Genomic DNA, 27,109 nt, shown 5'->3' on the forward strand with positions numbered 1-27,109 from the left:
AGAACTGTCCAGGCCTTCTCCGAAGCACTGGCACCTGGCACACAAGTCCTCACTGTTGCCACGCATTCACTTGCTGGGTTCCTCCACACCCAGATTGACGCAACGCGATGTCTCACTGCAGCCACCCTCTCTGCATCAGATAGGATCACCCCGGGCCCTTCCACTCCCGTACAAGGCCAGGAATCCGCGGAGCCTGCGATTGTGGCGGATGAGCCGAGCTGCTCCCCTCAGATAGCCAGTGTGTCGTCCGACCATGGTGCAGGTGTCCTCTCTCGGCAGGAGACCATTGCACATGCCAGCGCTGGGATGCCTGCATTGCAGCTGCCACCACCTGCAGCCCACACTGCTTCCAGCCATGGTCACATCAAGCATCCTGCGTCCGCACCCTCCAAGCCCAGAGGTCGGCCAGGCCGTACCTCAGGGGCTTCTGCGCATCCAGACAGTCGACAAGCATCCCCCAGCCTTGAGGCCGCCACTGGGGTGCAATTACATAGGAGCAGCAGGGAGGGGAAGGGCCGGGCGTGAACGAGAAGTCGTTCTCCCTCAAGGGGCCAGTTGTAGAGGGAGGTGCTGAGACGTTTGTTTGTCCAAATTCACGGACACCCTCACCTGCTGTTATAGGTGCAGATTTTTGTTGAGTTTTGCTGCTTTGCCGAACAGGCCACTTTTATTTTGGCAGTGATGGCTTCTGCCCACTTTACGTTGTTTAGCTGTAATGAAAGACTTTTGTGTCAATAAACAGAAGTTTAAATGTTGCTTGGTGCATGTGACTACTTTCAGTGATGCTGGCATGCAGAGGCCCTCAAACATCCAAAGTGCCCATGAGGTAAGACTCTCATCATTCCGCCACAGGGGTGTCGAGACGAGTCCAGAGGAGCCTCTGACGTATGGACCTTCCACTTTCAGCAGCCCTTCCATCTTCCTCCTCCTCCTCCTCCTCCTCCGCCTGCTCTTCCTCCTCCTCCTCCTCCTCCTCCTCCGCCTGCTCTTCCTCCTCCTCCTCCTCCTCCTCCTCATACTCCTCCTCCTCCGCCTGCTTGTGCAGGGTCCGAGGGAAGGTAATGAATTGAAGCGTTCGCCTATAAAGGGCATCTGTCACTTGCCGGATGCAACAGCGGACTGCAGCCTGAGCGACAGTCGCATTGTCCCCAATGGCTGACTGAAAGGAGCCGTTGGCATAAAAATGGAGGCCTTCAGTCAGTGTAGCCATCACGGACAGAGAGGTTCTGCAGCGTTCACGCGGCTGCAGATCCTGACCAAGCAGGCGGCACAGATCAGTAACAATGTCCCTCCAGATTCGGAGCCTTCGCAAACACTGCTCCTCCGACATGTCAAAGCTTGTCACCTGCTGCCTAAAGACCCTCGCAGCCTCCCGTCGGATTGGCCGACCTCCATTGCCCCTCCTCCTTCTGGCCAATCCCGGCCCTCTCTCCCGCCGTCTCTCTGCCCCCTCACAGTGTTGGGCGATGAGGCCGTCGCCCTCCAAACAAGCTCCCATTCCGATGCCAGTTGGTCAAAAGGCTTTAAGGTGTAGTGCTGCAAGTGCTTCGGACATGGTTGAAGGTCCCAAGTACTGTAAAGCTCAAATCCCAGAACTCCGCTCCACATTGGCTTGCCAACTCTCTCCAGCAGCGATCGCAATGAGCAGGCCAAGTGGCAGAAGATTCTGCACTAGAGCTGTCCCCTTTAAACAGCGCCCCCCTACTCCGAGAAGGGCCTGTTAGCCCTCCTTCGAACTGTCACTAATAGCGCTGGGCGCTAAGGCTCCGGGCGCCACCCAATATGCGCTCAGGCGCTCCTAAAAGGCATTGCACACTGAAATGACGTCATGAGCCGTTTGCGCTCGCGGGCGCGTGCAAACACTTAGCGCAGGCGCTAAATGTATAGTCAATTTCTGAGTCGGCGCTATCCTCATAGCGCTCGCCCCAACATAGGGCTTCGCCCCAATTCTAGGCCTCTTTAGGTGCTCAGCGCCGGTGCTACCAACCCAATTTCTAGGCCTAAATGTCTTACTGATATCTGAAGTGCTGGACAAACGAATAGTCAATAGCACTAAGTGGCTTGTAAACAAACCCATTGTCAGTCCAACCGCAATTGATTTACAGCTTTAAGTGCTTAAGCCTTTGTCAACATTGTAGAGGGTTCTGTCAACAAACAACCCCTTTGTCCTGCGGTTTTGAAACTTCCTGAACTGCAGTTGATTCACAGTCTCAAGTACCTCATTACTTCAGCTTTGTCAACCATCTTTGATTCTCCTTCCACATACACACAGGCTGTGTTGTGTCTTTTGCCACGAGGCCAGACAGCCATCTTTGATTTTCCTTTTCACATACACACAGGCTGTGTTGTGTCTTTTGCCACGAGGCCAGACAGCCATCTTTGATTTTCCTTTTCACATACACACAGGCTGTGTTGTGTCTTTTGCCACGAGGCCGGACAGTCATCTTTGATTTTCCTTTTCACATACACACAGGCTGCCTTTTTTTTCTTCTGCCACGAGGTCTGATGGCCATTTTGATGCCCTGGATTTTTAATGGTATATTCTACCCAGGTTTTCTTTAATCGAAAATGTCTTCAGAGCTGTAGAGATTTTCGAAATTCTTGCAAAACCCTACAGACCCCTCATGGAGATGGAGGTGGAAAAGGTGACGGGGACCTATCTGTTGGACACAGGGGCATCATGCACCATGGCCCACTCAGCTAACCCCACCACCTCGCCTCTATCTAACGGGGTCCCATACAGTCTGTCGGGGTTCACAGGCAAAGAACAGGCCGGCTTGTTTTCCATCCCGCTCGCCATTCGTCTAGGACCGCTCTGCTCCAAGTGGACCTGTGTCCTGATGAAATTGGAAGTGGTGGGTGGAAGAGGGGTCCTGGGAGCTGACTTTATTGTAGGCCACGGGATCCTAGTAGATTTGAGAAATCATTGCCTATGGGGCGCAAGTAAGGGAAAGGACAGCGAGGTAGTAGTAATCCCAGGAAAGGAAGGGAAAGGGACACTATGCACCATGAAGCCCAAAGATGGTTATAACCTCGAGCTTATGGTCAGTAATACCCCACAGGATTTCCAGGCATTTGTGCAGGCCCAGCTAGCCACAGTTGCCACACACAAACACGATTGCGGGAGGGTCAACGGGTTTGAGGTCAGCGTAGACGGGGACCCCATGGCCCGACCACAGAAACAGTATAACTTCACCAGGGAAGCAGAGCCAGACATGGAGGCAGCCATGTCCTCTTTAGTACAGCAGGGAGTTCTGAGACTGATAGCCACCCACGTGAACTCTCCATTGTGGCCGGTTAGAAAGCCGGACAATTCCTGGAGGGCCGCGGTGGGCTATCGGGTGCTCAATAGTAACATCCCAGCCTGTGCACCCATGGTAGCAGCAGTTGCCGACCTGATAGGGAGTATCCCAGCATCCGCGACCACTTTCACGGTGCTGGATATTTCTAACGGGTTTTGGGCCATCCCTTTAAGGAGGGAGGATCAGTACAAGTTTGCCTTTACGTTTAAAGGGCAACAGTACACGTGGAACTGCTTGCCTCAGGGCTTCCACAACAGCCCCAGCATTTTCCATCAGTGCATGGCAAACAGTTTAAAGGATTTCAGTCAGCCCAGACAGTTGGTACAATACGTGGATGATCTGCTTCTCTTCACCGATTCGAGAGAGGAGCATGGCCCACTATTGGCCGAACTGCTGGAGCTGCTTGGGCAGAAGGGTTTTAAGATAAACCCCAAGAAAGCGCAGATCAGCCAGCAGGAAGTGAAATTCCTAGGCCTGACCATATGCACCGGAGAAAGGGCCATAGATAAGGCTAGGAGGGAGGCGGTACAAGAGTTACCAGTCCCCAACACAGTAACGGGTGTGAGGTCATTTCTAGGGCTAACCGGATACAGACGAGACTTTATTGAGGACTATGCAGCCACAGCAGCCCCTCTGCTCTGACTCCTACACAAGGGAGTGGAGTGGCTTTGGGATGAGGGCTGCCAGGCAGCGTTTGTCAGGCTCAAGAAGGACTTGCAGACCGCACCAGCTCTAGGGGCCATAGATGGGGGGAAAGAGTTTTTCCTGGAGGTAGCAGCCAGCGGGGACAACCTGAGTGCTGTGGTGCTCCAAGAGCGGCACGGCAGGCTGAGGCCGGTGGTCTACTCCTCCAGGATACTCACAGATGTGGAAAGGAGCTACTCCAACTGTGAGCGGCACCTCTTGGCCACACATTGGGCTGTGAAAAGATCACTGATCTTCACAGGTACCTCTCCCATCACCCTCCTCATCCATCACACACCCACCCAGATGCTTCTGGACGGCAGGATTGTAGGAATTAAACAAAAGCGGGGTTGGGGTTATTGTCTCTGGCCAGTCAGACGCCTCTGAGCTGCTCCAGGGACCCCCGTGCGGTTTCGAATCGCTCCCCTATTCCTGGTTCTGACCGCCGGACTTATTCGGTAGCGATGTAGACAGAAAAACGTGACTCGTGGTTGGGTGCAAAACAGACCAGTATTTATTGAAACAAAAAGAAAGAAACAACTTAAAAATAATCGATACAACACACTTATGCCTGGTACAGCACTTTTGCTTAACACAACACTGTTACTTCAATACAGCACTTTTAATACAGCACACTTGGTGTCCACTGCAGCACTTTTCTGCTTATTGCAACACTGTTACTTAAATACAGCACTTTTAATACAGCACACTTAGTGTCCACTACAGCACTTTTCTGCTTATTGCAACACTGTTACTTAAATACAGCACTTTTAATACAGCACACTTAGTGTCCACTACAGCACTTTTCTGCTTAGTGCAACACTGTTACTTAAATACAGCACTTTTAATACAGCACACTTAGTGTCCACTACAGCACTTTTCTGCTTATTGCAACACTGTTACTTAAATACAGCACTTTTAATACAGCACATTTAGTGTCCACTACAGCACTTTTGCTTAACACAACACTGTTACTTCAATACAGCACTTTTAATACAGCACACTTGGTGTCCACTGCAGCACTTTTCTGCTTAGTGCAACACTGTTACTTAAATACAGCACTTTTAATACAGCACATTTAGGCCTAGAAATTGAGTTTGCGCTGCGCCGGGGCTTAACGCCGGAAATTTAGCGCCGGTGCTAAGTCACGCTGCGCGCGCCAAAAATTCAGTAGCGCCACGCCCAAACGGCTGCTGGCGCTACTGAAGGCTGTTTGCGCCTGAAAACTGGCGCTATTCCGGTGCTGCGGCGCCCGATGCAGTGCGGCAGGCTCGGGAAGTGCAGGCCTCCTCCTTCAGTTAAGGAGGAGCTGCCTGCACCCGCCCGCTGGCCGGTTAAATCGCCACAAAAATGAGCCCGGCACCTCGGGGAAGTGCCGGGCTCGCAGCCGAGAAGCATCTGTTCCACGGGGGGGGAGAGTCCGGGGAGGGAGGTGCGGGCAGGCGGCCGGCGGGAAAGCGGCCGGCCGCCGCTCCACCTTTATGCGCCGGCGCAAAGTCGTGTAAGACTCTGTTGCCAAAGTCTTAGTTGCGGCTGCCACGGGCGAGGCGGCTGCAACTAAATTTCGGCGCTGAGGCCCGTCACCACGGCAACCGGGATGCTGCGCACACCGATGACGTCATCGGTGCCGGCGCAGCGCTACCGGTGTAACGCCGATGTTGGGCCCTAGTCAATTTCAAAACCGGCTGTAAGTCCAGTGCAATGCCCTCTAGCGCCGCAAAATGGGCGCTAAGCCCACTCAATTTCTAGGCCTTAGTGTCCACTACAGCACTTTTCTGCTTAGTGCAACACTGTTACTTAAATAGGGGAGGAGAAAATGGACACAACGAGGGAACATTGACTAAATTTACAGTTTTAACAAAATTCCCCTTAATTCCCACCCCTATACCTATTCAAAGTTGCCTTGTAATGGGCCAGAAAATGTATGCTCACCAATGAATGCCTGCCCCATGCCCTTGCGGTCTTAGATTCTTCATCACCCCAAAAATGGAAATACCCCAGTGTTTAAAAGTAACTGCTGGTATTCCACTCCTTGGGCGGGCTCCCGAGTTGTCGATGGGGCATGGAGGTGAGGCTGCAGAGAGAGAGAAATGGCTTCTTGAGAAGCTATCTTATACCTCATTTGGGGCCGAAATCTTCCCGCCCAAGTCCGGATGCATCTGGGCTAAACAAAAGGGATCCGATGTCCCCATTGACTGTGATGGGGTTTGGATGAATTACCCATTTCCCTTATGATGGGTTTTTGAATGTATTCCCATTCATCGATGGGTTTGAATAGAGCTGTCTTGGTTTGAAAAAAACACATGTCTATTTCCTTAATTGCTGAGTAAACAGCCCTTGGATGTTAGTGTAAACAATCTGATTGTCCTGTGGTCATGCCCAACCGCAATTGATTGGCAGTCTCAAGTGGTTAATCCTTTGTGTCAACATTGTAGACTCTCTGTAAACAAACATCGATTGTCCTGCAGGGAAACTCCCCGAACTGCCTTTGATTGACAGTTTAAATCTTCAGGGGCTGGGGTTTTTTCTAAATCCTTTGTCAGCCATCTTTGATTTTCCCTTTTCATGTGCACACAGACTGTGTGGTGTCTTCTGCCACGAGGTCGGACAGCCATCTTTGATTATCCTCTTTCACAGACACACACAGGCTACCTTTCAAGTCCTTTTTGTCAGCCCGTGCTTTGAACAGAGACTGTCTTTTGTCTTCTGCCATGAGGTCTGACGGCCATTTTGATCTCTGGATTATTAAAGGTATATTCTACCCAGGTATTCTTTAATCAAAAATCAATCTTTGGAACAGTAGAAAATGTCAAAATTATTGCAAAATCCTACAGGATCAAGGATGGAACAGTGAGCAGTGCCCGCATTGCCCACTGGACCTTGCTCCTCTCGCAGATGGATCTTAAGGTGAAGGGTCTCTGTGAGCCAAAGATCGCAGCCAACCTGGTATATCCTGGAACAGCCCACCGGTGTTCCATAGAATGGGTTTGGGAAGTGAACATAGGTTTATGGACCGGGATACATCCCACAGGCCATGAGATCTATGTAGACGGTTCCAGCACGGTAACTGCTGGCGAGCGTTTCACGGGGTGTGGAGTTTATGACCCAGCGGCAAACATTGCCCTGGCGATTAAGCTCCCCAGCACCATGAGCGCCCAGCAGGCTGAACTGTCCACAGTAGTGTACGTCGTTACACACCCCAAAATCTTCCCCACCCCCTACACGATTTGCTCGGATAGTATGTTTACGTGCAATTCGTGGACGGAGTACATGGCCATCTGGTCCCGTCGCAGATACACCTCCGCCGACGGGAGACACCTCACAGTAAAACCCCTGCTGAAAAAGATCCTGGCAGCAGTGGGGGAGGAAGGGGAGGTTTTCATCCACAAGGTAAAAGCCCACTTCTCCACAGAACCCCGCGGCCAGGGCAACCAGCAGGCTGACATGCTCGCCAAGGAGGGTGCCCATACAGGCACTTTCTGGGACCCATTTGGGTCCAGACCCATGGCGGTCAGAGGTAGGGACGGGACCCAAGGGAGTGCAGGGGTAGCGTTAGCCCCAGACCTTAAGATGGTCCAAGCCCAAGACCCCATCCTCAAAGCGGTCCTCAGTGCAGTAACTGAGGGAAAAGGGTAGAGGTTCCGTATGGCACAGCAACCCTCTCCGTAAAAGAGGGCACGCTGTTCCGGCGGGAACAGTGGGTTGTGCCGCAGCAACACCAGAGGGAATTCCTTCAACTGGCCCATGAGGGTCCAGGAGCGGGGCACCCCAGGCCTGAGACCACCTGGCAGCGGGTGGAACAGGCAGGATGGTGGCCAGGACTCAGGGAAGATGTCCGCAAGTTCTGTGCAGGCTGTCTTGTGTGTGCTGCTAATAACCCTGACTCCCACAAAAGGAAGGTACCTATGGGACACATCAGGAGGGTATAGGGACCATGGCAGTCGATACAGGTCAATTATATCAGGCCCCTGCCCACTGCCCAGGGAGGCTATAAGTACTGCCTAGTCCTGGTGGATGTGATCACCAAATGGGTAGAGGCCTTCCCCTGCAGAACAGCCACAGCTCTGGGTAATGCCAGGATCCTGGTCCGGGAAGTGTTCTCGCGGTGGGGACTACCACAGTATGTGGAGCCCGACCAAGGGAGTCATTTTACCGGACAGGTGATGCAGAATACCCTTATGCTGCTAGGCATCGAGGGGAATTGGCACGTGGCCCATAACGCACAGTCATCAGGGATTGTGGAAAGAATGAATAGGACCCTAAAAGAAAGATTGAGGAAGGAGATGGTGGACTCGCCCTGTAAATGGGCCCAGGTCCTACCGTTGGTTCTGATGGGGATCTGGGCCAGCCAGTCTAAAAGCACGGGGTACTCACCGTACGAGCTGATGATTGGCAGGGATATGCGGACCCCCACCCATGTACTAGCCCCGGTGCTCACGGAGGGTCAGCTCAGAGAGGTAAACCGGGACAGGTTCGCCCGAAACCTCTTTGAGCACCTTAAACAGGTCCACGAGCAGGCGGCTGGGAACATGGGAAAGCAGCATCGGAGTAACCGATTGCTGTTAGAACCCCGAAAGCACCACGAGTGGGAGGTAGGAGATCAGGTCATGGTGAGGAACTATGCCCGAGTAGGGAGTTTGGAACCATTATACATGGGGCCCTAAGCATTTTAGACAAAGCCAGCACCATGGTATATGCCGTTAAGATGCCTCGGTGCACAAGATGTATTCACATTAATCAGTGCAAACTGTTTAAACCTGAAAGGGGAAAACAGCCAGTCAGGGTATGGTCTGAGGGTAGAGATCCTCAGCCTACAGAAGGAGCGAGTTCACAGGCTGCACAGGCAGGCACTGTGGCTTGCTTAAGGGGAGGTGCCATCCCGCCCACCGATTGGGACACTCCCCCACTCTTCTGGGCTCCAGGTGAGGAGGGACCCGAGGACAAAAACCCCGCCCCTAACCCAGGTGTAGAGGAGGAGGGACCCGAGGGTGAAAACCCCGCCCTAATCCAGGTGTAGAGGAGGATGGACCCGAGGTCGAAAACCCCGCCCCGTACCCAGTTATGGGACCTGGGGGCGGAGACTCTCAGCTTGCAGCAACAGGCTGTGAAGAGTTACTTGCCCCTAGCCCGGGTTCGGGAGAGGTCAAGCCTGAGGGAGCAGCGGTTCGGGTTAAATGCCCACCAGCCAAGAAAATCCCACCCCCCAAAGCCCCTAGAAGGTCCCCACGGACGCCCCAGCCAAGGAAGCCATGGTCACCAGCTCCCCAGTTTAAAAGGACAGCCTCCCGAGTCAGGGGGAAGTCCAAGGACAGAGGTCCTCAGCCAGCAGCCACGGGCGGCGAGGGACCAACAGTGCAGGGCAGTGCGGCCACGTCGGGTGGAGCGGTGTGCCGCAGCCCAACCAGGAATGAGGCTGGCCGCCCGGAGACGGGCAGCGGATGTATATAGTTTAGGTAATGTAAGTTCATAATTTTAAGTTTCGGTATTTAGTTTTAAGTTTAGGTATTTAGCTTAAGTTAAGTAAGGCGTTGGGTAGGTTTAATTAAGTAGTAATTGTTAAGTCTGTGTGTCCCAGTTATGCGTATTATAAATCACTGGACACAGACCAGAAGAATAACTTTTAACAGGTCTTTACTATTCGGAGGTCAGGGCTGAACTGCCCAGCAAATCCCTACACAACGTTTATATACCGGTGTGGTCACCAACGGTATTACAGTATACAGCAGCCAAGAGAAAGTAGTACATCTCTTAAGGTAGTTCTCTTAAGGTGGAACAGGTTACATACACCACAATCCTCCCTTTTTAGCTTAACAGTTATATCCCCATTTAACATAACATAATAACATATAGATATATATATATACAACTTCATGCAAAACAGTTCAAAGATTCAGTCTCTGAGGAGGCCTCCTGATTCGAGTTGGATAACGCCTTTAGAGTCATAGAGTCATAGAGTAATACAGCACGGATAGAGGCCCTTCGGCCCATCGTGTCCATGCCGGCCATCAAGCCCTGTCTAATCTAATCCCATATTCCAGCATTTGGCCCGTAGCCTTGTATGCTATGGCATTTCAAATGCTCATCCAAATGCTTCTTAAATGTTGTGAGGGTTTCTGCCTCCACAACCCTTTCAGGCAGTGAGTTCCAGACTCCAACCACCCTCTGGGTGAAAAAGTTCTTTCTCAAATCCCCTCTAAACCTCCCGCCCTTTCAGGGGTCTCTGATTCTCGTTGCTGGGGTGACTCATCTAGTTGATCTCTTATGGATTGGACATCATCCTCAGGTACATTCACTTCTGAGGTAGATGCTTCAGGTTCACTAACTTCTTCCACGGTTGTCTCTGCCGTAACCCTGGGTTCGACCCTTGTTCTCGATTCTACCAGTTGGTCAGCATGACGCCGTATTACATTTTCACCAATATCTACCGTGTACATCAGGGGTCCTTGTCTGGCCCGAATTGTTCCAGATTGCCATTTCTCGTTTTTATAGTCCCGGGCTAACACTGGTTGTCCTATTTCAAAACTCCGAGTGGTCTTGTTATTTATATGCTGGAACTGTTTGTTTTCAACTTCCCTCCGCACATTTGGTTTTAACAAGTCCAACCTGGACCGCAACCTCCTGTTATAGAACATCATGGCAGGACTTTGGTTTGTCACTGCATGAGTGGCGTTTCGATATGCCAGTAGGAATTTGTCCACCTTGTGTTGTAGTGGAATCTGATCTTCGCTCATGGCCTTTATTGCTTTTTTGAACGTTTGTACAAATCTCTCGGCCAACCCGTTTGTAGCCGGATGATATGGGGCAGAGCTATAATGTTTCACCCCATTCTTCTTCATGAATTTCTGGAATTCTCCTGACACGAACTGCGGTCCGTTGTCTGAACATATTTGTTCTGGCAATCCATTTCTTGCAAATATCGTTCTTAGCACCACGATCGTCTTTTCCGAGGTAGTGGTAGTCATCTTAATCACTTCTGGCCATTTAGAATGTGCGTCCACCGCAATTAAAAACATGGAGTCCATGAATGGACCAGCAAAGTCAATATGTACACGTTGCCATGGGGTTGAAGGCCATTCCCATGGATGCAGCGGTGCAATCGGAGGTGCATTTTGCACTTTTTGGCACCCTGAGCAGTTTTTCGTCAGATCCTCTATCTGTTGGTCGATACCCGGCCACCACATATAAGCCCTAGGAAGGCTTTTCATCTTGGCTCCCCCCAGATGACCTTCATGCAGTTCCTTTAGAACTCTTTCTCTTAACTTAGGAGGAATAATCACCCTTGTTCCATACATCAATGTTCCTTGACAGACGGACAGCTGTTCTCGTCTTGCTGAGAATGCCGGTAACAGTGGATCACCATGTGCTGGCCATCCCTTCACTGTCACTTCGTAGACCCGGGACAGCGTCGGGTCGTTCCTGGTTTCTCTTTCAATACTTGCATTGGTGACTGGTAAACATTCGATGATGGTCGAGTGAAATAACTCAACAGGGTCAACCGTCGGTGCCTCCTCCTCTGTAGGTAGTGGCAGGCGCGACAGCCCATCAGCATTACCATGCTGCTTTGTACCTTTGAATTCGATCCGATATTGATGTGCCCCTAGGCAAAGGGACCATCTCTGGAGTCTCTGTGCTGTCATCATCGAAACACCCTTCTTAGGGTTAAAAATGGATACCAACGGCTGGTGGTCTGTCAGAAGCGTAAACTTTTGGCCCTGCAGGTAATGATTAAACTTCTTTACTCCCCACACAAGGCTGAGAGCCTCCCTATCTATCTGAGCATAGTTGCGCTCAGCGGAGGTCAATGATCTGGATGCGAACGCAACTGGCCTCTCCAGGCCATTTGGCAACTTGTGTGAGAGTACTGCCCCAATACCATATGGAGAAGCATCACAAGCCAAACGAATAGACAGCGTTGGGTTGAAGTGAGCCAACACTTCCTCTGAGGTGATCAATGCCTTGCTTTTGCGAAAGGCCCTCTTACAGTCCTCGCTCCACTTCCATGGTACTCCCTTCTGCAAAAGAGCGTTCAGCGGGTGCAGCACCGTGGATAAATTTGGCAGAAACTTATGGTAATAGTTAATCAACCCTAGGAATGACCTCAACTGGGATACATTATCCGGAGCGGGAGCCTTCACGACAGCTTCAATCTTGTCAGGAGACTTATGAAGCCCCTCCTGGTCAATGACATGACCACAGTACGAGATCCGCTTCTGAAAGAACTCACATTTCTGGCGATTAACTCGAAGTCCATATTCTTTCAATCTGGTGAGCACCAGTTCCAAATTTGCAAGGTGTTCCTCGTCTTCATCTCCTGTAATCAGAATATCGTCCAGGTAACATTGTGTGCCTGGAATTCCCTGTAATACCTGCTCCATGGCCCTCTGCCAAATTGCTGGAGCCGATGCCACTCCAAAAACCAGTCTATTATACCGGTACAAGCCTCTATGCGTGTTGATCGCGAGATACTGGGGTGACTCTTCCTCAACTTCCATCTGTAAGTACGCCTGCGCCAGGTCTATCTTGGTGAAGTGTTTCCCGCCAGACAACGAAGCGAAGATATCCTCAATCCGCGGAAGCGGATACTGCACCGTGTGAAGCACCGGATTAACAGTGATCTTGAAATCTCCACAGATGCGAACCTTCCCCGGTTCCCCCAGCTTTTTGCTCGATGAACGCTTCATGACGGGAACAATGGGCATGGCCCACTCACTCCAGTCTACCTTAGCCAGTACTCCTGAACATTCTAGCCCTTCCAGCTCAGCTTCCACAGCAGGTCGTATCGCATAAGGTACCGGTCTGGCTTTGAAAAATTTCGGGTTTGCATGTTCTTCAACCTTGATGTTTGCCGTAATTCCTCTCAGTGTTCCCAATCCCTGTTGGAACACCTCTTTAGCATCGTCCAATATTCTGGACAATCGTTTAGGTTTGACGTCTTTTTTACCGGAATCTACCGTTAGTGCTTTTAAGGAATGCCAGCCCATATTTATTTTCCTAATCCACTCCCGTCCCAGTAGTGGTGGACCTCCCTCAGGTAGCACATATAAGTCCATTCCTCGGCTTTCTTTGCCCTTGTGGACCACCTTTACCTTTATCTTCCCGATGGGGTATACTCTTTGCCCCGTGTATGTTTTCAATACAATCTCCGTATCCCGTAGGGGAATATGTGGGAATAACCTTTTGTAATCTTGCTTATTCATGACCGTCAATGCCGATCCAGTGTCCAATTCCATCTTCACTTGGACTCCTGCTATCTGAAGTGTGACCCAGATTGTTTGGAGGTCTGCTTCATTATCAACATTGTGTACTCTTAGACTACACAGTTCATTACTGCTGGAGCCTGAATTTGACTTCTGTTCGTTCGAACTGTTCTCTGTCACCTTGTGTACCTTTCTGTACTTTTCCTGTGGTGACTTTTTGTTGCTGGTCTTCTTTCCTGACCGGCATACTTTAGCTATGTGACCAAGCCTGCCACATTTTCTGCATTCCTGATTTTTGAACCAGCACTGGTTCTGATCGTGCGTTGTCTTTCCACAACGATAACATTTTACTGTACCCAAGACCATTTGATTGGTGCTGAGTTCCGGTGACCGTAGATGCATTTCCGCAGTGCCTCTCGCTGCAGCTTCGTGCGATGCTGCAATAGTGACAGCTTTATCAAGCGTAAGATCATTCTCCTCAAGCAGTCGCTTTTGTGTTCCTTCTTTTAACAATCCACACACAAATTTATCTCTCAGCGCATCTGCTAGTCCTGTTCCAAACTGACAGTACTTTGATAGCTTACGCAGTTCAATTAAAAATTCAGCGTTGCTTTCGTCTTTCAGCTGCGTTCTTCTGTAAAATTTAAATCGTTCCGCTATCATCAGCGGCGTGGGGTTTAAATGATTTTTCAGGGCAGTAACAATATTCACAAAAGTCTGATCCGTCGGTTTATCTGGTGATAGAAGGTGCTTCAATAGCCCGTATGTCTTCGCACCCATTGAGCTTAATAAGGTTAGCGCTTTCTCATCATCTGGTACCTTATTTGCTTTACAATAAACTTCCATGCATTCTACATACGTGGTCCAATCTTCGATATCGCTATCAAAGGTATTAATGTTCCCATGTTTAGGCATCCTTGCAAGTTTTTAAATTTTTCTTTTTCTCAAAATGGCGGCTTCCTGCGCTTGTCTTCTTCCCCCGCCTACTAAAATGGTGGCTTCCCGCGCCTGGCGGTCTTTTCCGCGCTCGTCTTCTTCCCCCGCCAACTACAATGGCGGATTCCCGCGTTTGCCTTCTTCCCCCGCTGGCTGCAATGGCGATTGCCGTGCTGCTGCCGTTCTCGCCTCCCCAGCGGTTCTCAATTCCCCGACGCTGCTTTTACTCCCCCGCGGTTCCCGTGGGCATTCACGCTTCCCCTGCTGTTGCGACTCTCAGCCCCGCATGCAGCCCGGTCCTTTACACTGGCTGCGTTTGATTTCTCCGCGGCTCTCGTGCTTTAAGCTGTCCCAGTCGCTGCGCCCCTCGGCCTCGATTGCAGCCCGGTCCTTTTCACCGGCCGTGGTCGAGTTCTCTGCCCTTTTTCCTCCATTTTCCCTTCCCCACTCCACAGTCAATGCGGCCGACTTTCTGCTCGTGTCACTGATCGGCTTACCCACCACCGTGGTAGAAGGGATGATCACTGCCTGTCGCTGACGGAGGGCTTCGTGGTCAGAATTTTTTTTTTTAACCCGGGTTCTCGATGCCTCCCGTGCGATGGTGCTCAGCAGGATGATGAGGGCAGATGCCTCTTCTCGACGCCCGTTCTGAGGACGAAGCTGCCTTGGATGTAAAACTGCCGCAGGGTAAGATCGGACTCATCGCCACTGTTAAGTCTGTGTGTCCCAGTTATGCTTATTATAAATCACTGGACACAGACCACAAGAATAACTTTTAACAGGTCTTTACTATTCGGAGGTCAGGGCTGAACTGCCCAGCAAATCCCTACACAACGTTTATATACCGGTGTGGTCACCACCGGTATTACAGTATACAGCAGCCAAGAGAAAGTAGTACATCTCTTAAAGTAGTTCTCTTAAGGTGGAACAGGTTACATACACCACAGTAATCTGCTAAGAGTGTGTGTATTTGAGTCGAGGTTGTGAGACCCGACTATGCTTCACCCAAGCCAGAGAATCTCTTGGGGACCTGGCTGCATGTTTTTGTATCTGTTGCAGAAAGACTTTCAGGATGAAGGGGAGCGTAATCCTACTCACCCTGCTAGGGATGAGCATCGGAAAGCGAGGCGACGTGGAGGACTCTCACATCTACGGGTGCTCGGGAGAAAAGGCTCCAGTGGTGACTGCCGGGAGCAGCGAAAAAGGCGCGGAGGGACCTGCCATCTACGCCCACGAGGGAAGATGGCCTGGGTGGTTGGGATCCAACTCCACCCGGTACTCCAGCCAGACCGGATTCACCTACGGGGAGGCCTCCCTCCTCTGCCCCAGCGTACAGGTTGTAGCCTCACGGATCGGGGTCACTGAAGGAAAACGCATGTGCCTGACTTGCACAGGACAGATTCCCCTGGGAAGATGGTGGTGGCTCAGAAAACTGAGCACGGACATGGGGGATCGAACAGCCGACTGGGAACGGATGGGAAACGGCACCCACCGAACGGTCACCGGGGCCCAAAAAGGGACTAGTGTATGTTGGGACAAATGGTGGGAGTCGGAACAGGGAATCTATGTCTGTATGTGGGGGTCAAAAAGGGCCTGCCCTACAGGCATATCTATCATCTTCTCCGCATCATGGCAGGATAAGGGGAAGGGGGTGGAATGGGATTCCCACCTGCACACATGCATAGTCCCACGGTACCCAGCCCCAGTTAAAGCCACTGAGCTAGTGGCACGCGCCCGAAAGCCCTTGCCCACGACTCAGGCAGCAAGAACACACAGGGAGGGGTGCACTGCCACCACCAGGGGACCAGGGAATGTGCTGGTATTGGTGCCTACGGATCAGGTACTGTACCAGGGGATACACTACGCGGTAGCCTCCGTGATTTTAAATCTCACCGAGGTACACTTACCGGAGTGGTGTCCCAAAGGGACAGAGCAGCTATACCAGGCCTTGTTAAAGGACATGTTCAAGAAGTTTTATGAGTTCGATTTCGCCAATATTGACAAAACCGAACTGTACACCACACACCGCGAGTTTTTGGGTAATGCAGGGAGACAAAGAAGGGGAGTATGGAATGATGTTTTTACTGCGTTTAATACTGGGTCCTCTGTTATCAACAGTTTGGATGATATAGAGCTGCAGACCCAGATAAACGGTTTAAAAACATAGTTAAGGAAGATATTAATGGATGAGAACAAGGTAGTGGGCTCGGAGTTACATGAGGAGCAGGCCATGATGGTCCATTTAAAGGAGATTATAGCGGAGTTGGAGAAGCACGCAAAGATGGTAAATGCCCTCATAAGGGAGGACAGAAACGCTTCTTACCAGGCTGCGCAGAACGAGGTGTGCGTGCTGTATGGGGCATGGTTGCTGGGCGAGGGCCGCAGTAATCTGGAGGATTTAAAATAGGGTTTAGTCCCCTCCTGGATCAGCAACAAACACCTCGCAGCCCTCCATCCGTTTGAGAATGCATTAAGCCCATGCCAACTCCGGCCAGTTTCTGAGGAGAACACAGTCCCAGTGGATTGTGGGCGGTCTAACCACATGATCATGGGAATAGTAGTTAGGATGCCGGTCATGGGTAGGACAACCCGACCCGCACTGGTATACAGGGTGGAGAACATTGGAGTCATTCAAGGGGGTGCACACATTCGTTTCACAGCGGTCCCACCTTACGTCATAAAGTGGGAGCACGCTATGACAGGTACTGACCTCTCGGGGTGCCGGAGCCGGGGGGCACACATAAACCTGTGTCCCCAGCACTTGAATGCCTATTCAAAACCACAGTGTGGGATTAAAGCTGTTGGCGCAAAACCTATAAATTGTACCATGGAGGCAATGGCACAAGACCATGTTCCCCCACAGGTAGCATATATAGGAGGTGGGACACATTGTGTCATCACAGGCGTGCCCCATTACCAGCATGGACAGCATAGCTGGTGTCCGGTATGTGACAGCAGTTTCTGCTTTAAACCCGAGGCAGAAGTTCAAGTAGCCCAGGAATGAATTGTCCCCATTCCTGAACCCTCCACTGTTCACCTCACTGTAAAGGAGAATTTTACCAACCTGCAGAAGTACATAGCGCATTTTGGCTACGAAATTCCCCCTCTCCCAGAACATCTTACCAAAATACTCAAAGCCGTTATAGTTTCACAGAAACATCTTTACACTCTGGAGCAGAAAGCAGTAGAGATAAGGGCTAAGATATTGGGCATTGTGATTCCACCCTGGTGGGAGATTTTCAATAATATAGAGGTCCCTTCGTGGATTAGGCTGGCTTCCCACATTCTCGTGGTTTGCCAGTTGTGGATAGTATTGTACCTACTCTGCACTCAGTGCAAGGGAAAGGGTCAGATACTAGAATTCCGAAACCAGAGGAGCTGGAAGGAACATTATGTGAAGGTGGAGGGAGATACGCCTGTTTGAGTTTTTTTGTATTTTCTGATTAAAGATTGTTTTTTGTGTTTGTTGTTTTAATAAAGATTGTTCGACGCATTGTTAATAAAGATATATGTGTACTAAGTGGTGCAGGGGTTTTGGACCCCCTCCATGCTTGGATGTGTGTAAATAACTGTAATTATTCTATGTATATTTATGTATAGCACATTTTCGCGGAATGGGAAGTGCATGTGTCATGGATATATTAGATAAGTAATTGCAGGGGAAGGTTGACTATGGAGGGTCGGAAATTTTGTTCACCTCATCAGGATGATACTTAAAGCAAGTTTAGTATCAATAGGGGGAGTGTAAGCTGCAGGGTTCTCAAAATTCCCGCACTCCCCAAGTTACGGATCAAGGGACCCTGTTTTTGGACAAGTTATTAAACACAGGGCACCCAAAATGGCTTCTGTAAACCTTGTGACCAACATTGACAGGATTTTTAAAAGCAAGGCTCTAACAGCAAGCAGGCCTGGAGACGAAACATTAAAATAAAAGAATCTGTGATCAGAGACTCTTTGGAGCCCAGCCAGACAAAGTAAACACAGAATACGCATTTATTTGAATCAAATCGAATCAAGCTATAATGGTGGCCATTAGCTTCCTGCATGTTTAATCGATAACGGCTCACAGTAGCCATCAAGGTAGGATGAAGACAATCAAGTCTTACCCATGACAAAGCAACCAGGACATCGGGGCCATTAGACCCAGAGATAACCACTCCTAAAGTAGTTAAAATAAATGGTTGTAATCATTTAAAACAGCCCGCCAAAAGTTAAACAATGAACTGACCTGATTTGGCACGCAGGTAAGGAGTGGAAGAATGGGTATAATTGGAGGCCCATCAGTAGCAATCGCTCTCTTACTCTTCGCTCTTCCCTTGACTCTTGTCCGTGGCCTTGGCCTGCTACCGCTCGTACTCATGCCCTGGCCTCGTGGCGGGCTCTCTTCTCGCTCCCCGCACCGCTCAACAACCGAGGACACCCATCACACCGGGGCCAAACGCGGGAGGAGAACGAGACCCGAGTTCAATAACACGCAGGACACACAGGCCGCAAAGGGGCGAGATGAGACGAGACGAAGAAGAAGGTAACCGATAACAGCAGAGAAGGGCAGCTGGCATTTGGGGAAGAATTCGACAGTGTATGCATGGACAGTGAGAATAAGTTGGTATTATGTCCGTGTATGATTGAGACACGGACAGCAGGAGTTGATTTAAACAAGTCTTTACTGAATGGAGTCAATCGGGAAACTGAAACTACAGAGGCTTGCTAGCGCCTTTTATACAGGGGTGGTCACTGCCGGTACTGCACTCTGAGACCAGTTATTCCCTTAAAGGTACATACACAACAATTCCTCCCCTTTTAGATAAACAGTACATAACATTCATTTAACAACTAAATGATAACTAATTACAATCACAATTACGGTTGCTAGATACATTGGTTGAGGTTAAGCAATTATAAGTTCAGTCTTTGAGGAGGCTTCCTGATTCTGTCTGGATAATGCCTCTTTGGAGTATCAGGTTCTTCTGGCAACGTTGAGCCTGGATCCATGTCGTTGTTTGGTTCATCTGCTTCCAATATCACCGATTCTGCGGTAGCTGCAATTGGTACGTCGATTTCATCGCCAGGTGTATCAGATCGTGGTATGGAGTTGACGTTTTCCAGTGACTCTAGAATCTGGTCAGCATGGCGTCTTACAATGCTCTCTCCAACGTCCACGGTATACATGAGAGGTCCTTGCCGTGTACAAATCGTTCCTGGCTGCCATTTCTCAGTGCGGTAGTCCCGGGCCAAAACTGGTTGACCTATCTTAAAACTCCTGGTCGACCTTTCATTCATATTCTGAAACTGCCTGTTCTCCACATCTCTTTGGACGTTTGGCTTAACCAAATCCAAGCGGCATCGTAGTCTTCGATTGAAGAACATCATGGCTGGAATTTGGTTGGTAACCGCATGTGGCGCATTCCGGTAGGCAAACAAGAAGTTGTCCACCTTGTGTTGTAGGGGTATATCTTCATTACACATTGCCTTGATAGCCTTCTTGAATGTTTGAACAAACCTCTCGGCCAATCCATTAGTGGCTGGATGATATGGGGCAGATGTGTAATGCTTAACACCATTGTTCTTTAAGAACCTCCGGAACTCTTCAGACACAAACTGTGGTCCATTGTCAGAGCAAATCTGTTCAGGCAGCCCATTCCTGGCAAATATGGTTCGTAAGACTGTGTTAGTTTTTTCTGTGGTGGTTGAGGACATTTTTATTACCTCTGGCCACTTTGAATGTGCATCCACCGCAATTAAAAACATCGAGTCCATGAAGGGACCAGCAAAATAAATGTGCACCCTTTGCCATGGAGATGAGGGCCACTCCCATGGATGTAGAGGAGCTTGTGGTGGGGCGTTTTGGACCTTCTGGCACCCTGTACAGCTCTTGGTCATCTCTTCGATTTCTCTATCGATTCCCGGCCACCACACAAACGCTCTGGCTAAGTTGTTCATTTTTACCCCTCCCAGATGACCCTCATGAAGCTCATTGAGCACTCTATCCTGCAATTTGGGTGGAATTACTACTCTGGATCCACACATCAAGGTTCCTCTGCACACTGACAGCTGTTCTCTTCTCGGCGAGAATGCTGGCAGCAGTGGTTCGCCATGTGCTGGCCATCCCTTCACCGTTAAATCATAGACCCGGGATAGTGTCGGGTCATTTCGTGTTTCCTTTTCAATGTTTGCATTCGTCACAGGGAGACATTCGACTATGGTCGAGTGGAATATCTCCATTGGATCCACTGTAAGGTCTTCTTCCACCGTCGGCAATGGTAGGCGCGACAATCCATCAGCATTCCCATGCTGTTTAGTTCCTTTGTACTCGATGTCATATTGGTGTGCCCCTAGGAAAAGGGACCACCTCTGCAGCCGTTGCACTGTCATTATCGGTACGCCCTTCTGAGGGTTGAAAATGGAGACAAGAGGTTGATGATCAGTTCGTAGAGTAAATTTTTGACCGTGCAGGTAGTGATTGAACTTCTTCACCCCCCACACTCGGCTGAGGGCCTCTCTGTCAATCTTGGTGTAGTTACGCTCGGCAGAAGTTAACGAGCGTGACGCAAAAGCTATCGGCCTCTCTAAACCATCAAGGAATTTATGTGACAGTACCGCCCCAATGCCGTAGGGAGACGCATCACACGCCAGTCTGATCGGCAGTGCTGGGTTGTAGTGAGCCAATACTTCTCTTGAAGTGATTAAATCCTTACTCTTCTGAAAGGCAAGCTTACAGTCATTGCTCCATTTCCATGCTACTCCCGTTCATAGGAGGGCGTTCAGTGGGTACAGAATTGTGGACAAATTCGGTAAAAACTTACGGTAGTAATTCACCAATCCGAGGAATGACCTCAGTTGCGACACATTTTCAGGCGCTGGGGCCTTAAAAACCGCTTCAATTTTGTCAGGGGACTTATGTAACCCCTCTTCATCAATCACGTGGCCACAATACGATATCTGTTTCTTAAAAAACTCGCACTTGGGGCGGTTGGCTCGTAGCCCATGTTCCCGTAGTCTAGTGAGCACCTGTTCTAGGTTGTTAAGGTGTTCACTGTCATCTTCACCTGTCACAAGGATGTCGTCCAAGTAACACTGAGTCCCCGGAATCCCTTGCAGAACTTGTTCCATTGCTCTTTGCCATATCGCCGGAGCCGATGCTACTCCGAATACCAATCGATGATACTGGTAAAGACCTTTGTGAGTGTTTATCGTGAGATACTTCCTAGAGGATTCTTCAACCTCCATCTGCAAATATGCTTGTGCTAGGTCAATTTTTGTAAAACACTTCCCTCCAGATAGTGAGGCGAAGATGTCTTCTATCCTTGGAAGAGGATATTGTACTGTGTGAAGGACTGGGTTCACCGTCACCTTGAAGTCCCCACAGATGCAAACCTTCCTTGGCTCCTCAAACTTATTGCTTAACGTTTTCTTCATGACAGGAACGATGGGTGTCGCCCACTCGCTCCAGTTGACCTTAGACAACATGCCTGCCTTCTCCAGATTCTCCAGCTCTGCCTTGACGGCTGGGCGAATTGCATATGGTTTGCTTTGAAAAACTTGGGAATTGCATTCTCTTCTATTTTTATCGAGGCGGTTACGCCTTTAAGAGTGCCCAGTTCTTGTTGAAATACCTCTTTGGCGTTAGCTAAGATTGTTGACAATTGTCCAGGAGTGACGTCTTCATCTTTTTTACCATCCACCGTCATTGCATGAATGGAGTGCCAATCTAAGCTTATCTTCCTAATCCATTCACGTCCCAATAACGGTGGTCCACCATTTTGCAGTATGTAGAGATACAATTCACGTATTTTCTTGCCGTTGTATTCGACAGGCACCCTTATTTTTCCTCTGGGGTATACTTTTTGCCCCGTATACGTCATCAAGACGATGGATGTCTCTCTCAAGGGTATGTGTGGGAATAGCTGCTCGTAGTCTCGTCGATTCATGACGGTTAGCGCTGATCCTGTATCCAATTCCGTTTTAACTTGGGACCCTGCTATCGTGAGGGTGACCCAAATGGTTCGGTGATCCTCTTTTGCGATTACATTGTGAAGTTTGAGACAGCTTAGTCTCTTGTTCCCGGATTCACTATCGCTCATCTGGTCTTCGGAACTACTGTCCGTCATCTTTTGTACTTTCTTGTACGGTTCCTTAGTAGCCTTTTTGTTGTCGCTGGTCTTCTTCCCAGACCTGCAAACTCGTGCAATGTGTCCTATCTTTCCGCATTGCCTGCATATTTTGTCCTTGGACCAGCAGTCCTTCTGGTCATGGTTAGTTCTGCTACAGCGATAACATTTTGCAAATCCCCGTGTCATTTCGTGGGTGCCGTATTCCTGTGCCTTTTGTTGTATTTCCACAGCTCCCCTGGCTGCTGCTTCGTATGATACTGCCACGCTGAAAGCCTTATCTAGCATCAGCTCTTTCTCTGAGAGTAACTTCTTCTGTGTTCCTTCACTCAGGAGTCCACAGACAAATTTGACCCGTAGGGTATCTGCCAGTCCTGCTCCGAACTGGCAGTGCTTTGATAGCTTGCGTAGTTCCGTAAGGTACTCAGCATTGCTCTCATCTTTATGCTGAGTTCTCCTGTGGAATTTAAATCTTTCTGCTATCAGCAGCGGTGCAGGGTTTAGGTGTTCCTGTAGGACAGCAACAATTTCGTTAAAACTCTTCGCCTTCGGTTTGGCTGGAGTAATCAGGTCCCGCAATAGGCCGTACGTTCTAGCGCCCATTAAGTTTAGCAATACCGATGCCTTTTTCTCATCGGCTATTTCGTTTGCCTCGCAATATACCTCGACTCTTTCCAGATACGTGGTCCAGTCCTCTATTGTATTATCAAAGGCAGTGATACAGCCAGTCTTCGGCATCTTGAAAATCTAAAATGTCGCCTCCCGCGCTTTGCCTTCTTCCCCGATTTAACAAAATGGTGCCTCCCGCGCTTTGCCTTCTTCCCCGCTGATTAAGATGGCACCTCCCGCGCTTTGCCTTCTTCCCTGCTGTTGCTAGCGCTGCTTTCTGCGGTTTCCGTTGCAACCTGCAGCTCCTCGCGGGTTCCTGTGCGTTTAATATTTCTTTTTTTTATTATTTTCCCGTCGTGGAACAACCCTATGGGACTCTTGACTCCCTCTTCTCGGGTCTGTACGCTGCCCGGCTTGGTAGCACCGGCCGCGCCCTGTGTGCTCCACCCTCTCTCTCTCCTCTTCCCGACAACGCTGCTCGGCCCCGTTGCAAGTCACCCGCTCGAGTTCGCAACCGCCGCAGCCCAGGAATGATCAGTGTACTACCTGCCACCAGCCCGATTAGCTGAAGGACCGTCGACAGGAACCACGCCCCGCTCTCGACAGCTTCTCCAGCAATCTTCAACTCCGCTGACTCAGGGGTGGATGCCCACAGTCGACGCCCGTTTCTACTGCTTCTTTCTTCCTTCTGGTCTCGACCTCTGCTCACTTCGCTTCAGGAATGGATCCCAGGAGGTGGTGCAGACTGTAGGTAAGTTCGTATCTGCTCGTCGCCAATATTATGTCCGTGTATAATTGAGACACGGACAGCAGGAGTTGATTTAAACAAGTCTTTACTGAATGGAGTCAATCGGGAAACTGAAACTACAGAGGCTTGCTAGCGCCTTTTATACAGGGGTGGTCACTGCCGGTACTGCAGTCTGAGGCCAGTTATTCCCTTAAAGGTACATACACAACAGTTGGCAATTGAACACTACGAATAAGCCGGCATTAGACGCGGGTGTCCGCGCCGCAACGAATATACTGGCGTTCAAAGGATAGGTAGTAAAATCGAATAAGCAGTAAAGACCGCCAACCACCCCGTTACTGCCGACGACCGCCCGAGGGAGAAGAAAAAGAAGAGAACCCATCGCGACGAGACGACGACGGTAGGAGAGGGAAGGTGTGTCGCATCAACAGCTCCAGCACCGCGCTCTGAGACCACGTGGCGACGGGGTTCCCCAAAGGACAGAAGACCAAACCTCAAATTCACAACTGTTAAAGCAACGGGTTTTGGATTGGTGAGCATGAATTCCTGGCCCCTCATAGCTTAATCTAGTTAGGTATAGGGCTGGGGTAAGGATAAGGGGATTGTTAATGTAGTTGTTTTCCCTCGATGTGCCGTGTGTTCCCCATTCCCATATAAGTATAACTGTTTATGCCTGTAATTTTCATACCAGTAATTGTTCATAAGATTGTTGTATTCTGCTCTTAATAAAATCTTGTTTTTCTTATACCAAACCACTTGTTTACTCGATTTTCTGCATCGCCGCCTGTACCTAAGTCCGGTGTCTAGAACCCAGGGGTGTGGGAGCGATTCGAACCGCTCAAGGGACAGTCAGAGGCGAAGCTGACTGGGCGCACGCGCCACATAAGAACATAAGAACATAAGAAGTAGGAGCAGGAGTAGGCCATACGGCCCCTCGGGCCTGCTCCGCCATTCAATAGGATCATGGCTGATCTGAACCTAGACTCACGTCCACTTCCCTGCCCTCTCCCCGTAACCTCTAATTCCCTTATCAGCTAGGAAAATGTCTATCTCCGTTTTAAATTTATTTAATGTTGCAGCTTCCACAGCTCTCTGGGGTAGCAAATTCCATAGATTTACTACCCTCTGAGTGAAGAAGTTTCTCCTCATCTCAGTTTTGAAAGGGCAGCCCCTTATTCTAAGATTATGCCCCCTAGTTCTAGTCTCACCCATCAGTGGAAACATCCTCACTGCATCCACCCGATCAAGCCCCCTCACAATCTTATATGTTTTGATAAGATCGCCTCTCATTCTTCTGAACTCCAATGAGTAGAGTCCCAACCTACTCAACCTTTCCTCATACGTCAACCCCCTCATCTCTGGAATCAACCGAGTGAACCTTCTCTGAACCGTCGCGAGAGCAAGTATATCTTTTCTTAAATATGGAAACCAAAACTGCACGCAGTATTCCAGGTGTGGCCTCACCAATACCCTGTATAACTGCAGCAAGACTTCCCTGTTTTTATACTCCATCCCCCTTGCAATAAAAGCCAAGATTCCATTGGCCTTCCTGATCACCTGCTGCACCTGCATACTAACTTCTTGTGTTTCATGCACCAGGACCCCCAGATCCCTTTGTACTGTAGCACTTTGCAGTTTCTCTCCATTTAGATAATAACTTCCCCTTTGATTTTTCTGCCAAAGTGCATAACCTCACACTTTCCAACATTATATTGCATCTGCCAAATCTCTGCCCACTCACTTAGCCTGCCTATGTCCTTTTGCAGGTTTTTTATGTTCTCCTCACTCACTGCTTTCCCTCCCATCTTTGTATCGTCGGCAAACTTGGATATGTTGCACTCGGTCCCTTCCTCCAAATCGTTAATATAGATTGTAAAGAGTTGGGGTCCCAGCACTGACCCCTGCGGAACACCACTAGTTACTGATTGCCAGCCCGAGAACGAACCATTTATCCCAACTCTTTTGTTTTCTGTTAGATAGCCAATCTTCCACCCATGCCAGTATATTACCCCCAATTCCGTGATTTCTTATCTTGATCAGTAATCTTTTGTGTGGAACCTTGTCAAATGCCTTTTGGAAGTCCAAATACACTACATCCACTGGTTCTCCTTTATCCACCCTGTATGTTACATCCTCAAAGAATTCGAGCAAATTTGTCAAACATGACTTCCCCTTCGTAAAACCATGCTGACTCTGTCCTGTTAAATTATGTTTATCCAAATGCTCTGTTACTGTTTCCTTAATAATGGACTCCAACATTTTGCCAACCACAGATGTTAGGCTAACTGGTCTATAGTTTCCAGCTTTTTGTCTACTTCCCTTCTTAAATAAGGGTGTTACATTAGCAGTTTTCCAATCTGCCGGGACCTTTCCTGAGTCCAGGGAGTTCTGGAAAATGATCACCAATGCATCCACAATCCCTACTGCCACTTCTCTCAAGACCCTAAGATGCAGGCCATCAGGTCCGGGGGATTTATCCACCTTAAGTCCCATTATTTTACTGAGTACCATCTCCTTAGTGATTTTAATCATGTTTAGCTCCTCCCCCCCAATTGCCCCCTGTTTGTCCAGTGTTGGGATATTTTTAGTGTCCTCTACTGTAAAGACTGATACAAAATATTTGTTCAGCGTCTTTGCCATCTCCATGTTCCCCACCACTAGTTTCCCGGTCCCATCCTCTAAGGGACCAACGTTCACTTTAGCCACCCTTTTTCTTTTTATATAGCTGTAGAAACTCTTGCTATCTGTTTTTATATTTTTTGCTAGTTTACTTTCATAATCTATCTTCCCTTTCTTAATTAATCTTTTAGTTATTCTTTGCTGCCTTTTAAATGCTTCCCAATCTTCTATCCTCCCACTAGATTTGGCTAATTTATGTGCCCTTGTTTTCAGTCGAATACTATCCTTTATTACTTTACTAAGCCACGGATGGCTGTCTTTTCTTTTACTCCCCTTTTTCCTCAGTGGAATATATTTATCTTGAAAGATGTGAAATATCTCCTTGAATGTAGACCACTGCTCTTGTACCGTCTTACACTTTAATCTCTTTTCCCAGTCCACTTTAGTCAATTCTACTCTCATACCTTCATAGTCTCCTTTATTTAAGCTTAGTACGCTGGTTTGAGATCCAACTCTCTCACCCTCAAACTGAATTTGGAATTCAACCATATTATGGTCACTCATTCCAAAGGGATCCTTTACTATGACATTTTTTATTAATCCTGTCTCATTACACAGGACCAGATCTAAGATTGCCTGCCCCCTGGTTGGTTCAGTTACATACTGCTCAAGGAACCCGTCCCTAATACACTCTATGAACTCTTCCTCAATGCTGCCATGCCCAATTTGATTAGTTCAGTCATATGAAAGTTAAAATCCCCCATGATTATAGCTGTTCCCTTATTACAAGCCCCAACTATTTCCTGATTTATACTCCGACCAACAGAGTTGCAACTGTTAGGAGGCCTATAGACTACGCCCACTAGTGACTTCTTCCCCTTATTATTCCTTATCTCCACCCAAACT

This window comes from Somniosus microcephalus, unplaced genomic scaffold, assembly GCF_052327205.1.
Source record: "Somniosus microcephalus isolate GS21.2 unplaced genomic scaffold, FLI_Smic_1.0 unresolved_chr1, whole genome shotgun sequence".
Lineage (NCBI taxonomy): Eukaryota > Metazoa > Chordata > Chondrichthyes > Squaliformes > Somniosidae > Somniosus > Somniosus microcephalus.